A 1,932-nucleotide genomic window follows, 5' to 3' on the forward strand; every position below is an offset into this window, starting at 1 on the left:
AGAGACAGGGATCTGCAGTCCTGCTCTTCGTCACTGCCTCCCGGGCCGTTATGCCAGCAGCCTGCCGTCTTCCTGCCCAGGGCACTGTCTAGCACAGTGATGGCGAACCTATGACACATGTGTCAGAGGTGACACGCAAACTCATTTTTTTGGTTGATTTTTCTTTGTTAAATGGCATTTAAATATATAAAATAAATATCAAAAATATAAGTCTTTGTTTTACTATGGTTGCAAATATCAAAAAATTTCTATATGTGACACGGCTCCAGAGTTAAGTTAGGGTTTTTCAAAATGCTGACACGCCGAGCTCAAAAGATTCACCATCGCTGGTCTAGCACATGCGCATTGTGATGAATTAGTCTCCCTGTTCCCAGCCTCCAGCCCTTCAAGTCCTCTCATTCTTCCCCGCTGGATGGATCTTAGAGGGAGATGGGAAGGGTGGCCAGAGCACAGGTTTGGGATCAGAGAGACCTCAGTGGAAACTCCAGGGCTTCTTCACTTCCTGACTATAAAATTGCTTAAATTAGAAGACACATGCCAGAAAATACACACCACCATCTGTAAGTATCCTTGCCAAGGAACACACTCGTCATCTGAGCCAGCGATCCCCCAGTTCACAGGAAACCAAGGGACAGGAGCATGTCATGGAACAAGGGGACAAATCAGCAAAGTCAGAATGTGGAAGAGTCTAAGGACAAAATCTGGTTTACTCCACAAATAAATATCAAGAAAAAAAGGAGGGGAATGGGGAGTTTTTTTAATAAAAGAGACTTAAGAGACATAGGAACCCATTTCAATATATAGACTTCATTTGGTTTCTGATTGAGGCAAAAGAAGTTACTTGTTTTTAATTTATGAGACAATCAAAAAATGAATAATGACTATTTGGTGATATTTTAAAAATTATTAATTTATGTATGGTGATAGTATTGTGATTGGGTTTTTTTTAAGTCTTTGTCTTGTAAAGACACACTGAAATATTTATGAAGTGATATAATGATTAGGATTCCTTCAAGATAATTAGTGATGGGTGGAAAGTGAGGGGTAAAGATGAAACAAGTTGGCCACAGCTGATCATTGCTGAAGCTGAGTGATAAATACATAGTGGGTTCATTATACTTTTTGAAAAATTTTTCTCTAGATAGACTTTTCCTTTTAATCCCGCCATTTCACTCATTCTGGAGTCTGTTGATCGAATCCTTGTGTATCATTTCACATACTCCTCCGCTCTGTCATGTAAACGATTAGCAGTATCTAGACTTGATCACATAGAAATCCCATTATGGGCAAGACTATTTCATAGGTGATTTTCCTACTTTCATCAGGGGGCATAATGTCCATAATAAAATATATTTTTTAATTAGTTTTCATAACTGATAAATGGGGATGCTTCCTGGAAAGGTCGTTTTGAGATTAAATTATTTGTGTAGGTAAAGGACCAACACAGAGCCTGACACATCATCACAGGTGCTTTACAAAAGTACTATACATAATGGTCATTACCAAGGCTTTTAGAATGCAGTTTCTCATTTGCCGTGGACATGACCACGAAACATTTCCCCAATAGGTTTTTTTTCTGCTATGTTGGTAGCATAGCATTCAGCCTACTGGGAACATTTTACTAACCTAGATTTACATTGCTAGATCACAGTCCACTATAGATATGATACAAGCTATAGGAGATTTCTGTAATAGTCCTTGGGAATCAGATATGATGACAGCCATTTTAGATGTCTGGGGCTTGATGTCCTTTGTCTAGCCAAGTCCTTCCCAGTTACCATACAGTTTGTGATCATGATAATCTCTATCCTATTATATTGGACTGACTGAAATGACATCAGGATTGAGCAAAAAAGATGATTATGACTCAAACTCAGGAGGAACTAAGGCAGTGAAAGAACTCAGAACATGTGAAATTCCTTAAATAAAAGT

The 1,932-nt window shown here is 38.6% G+C and overlaps 1 non-coding gene across 1 annotated transcript; it reads left to right on the forward strand.

Moving 5' to 3' along the window:
• Positions 1 to 1,493: 1,493 nt before the first annotated feature.
• Positions 1,494 to 1,619, forward strand: LOC111826061. The gene has a single exon (XR_002829304.1). It is a non-coding gene; the product is annotated as a small nucleolar RNA SNORA32 (small nucleolar RNA).
• The last annotated feature ends 313 nt before the right edge of the window (positions 1,620 to 1,932 follow it).

Source organism: Myotis lucifugus, unplaced genomic scaffold (assembly GCF_000147115.1).
Source record: "Myotis lucifugus unplaced genomic scaffold, Myoluc2.0 scaffold_52, whole genome shotgun sequence".
Classification (NCBI taxonomy): domain Eukaryota; kingdom Metazoa; phylum Chordata; class Mammalia; order Chiroptera; family Vespertilionidae; genus Myotis; species Myotis lucifugus.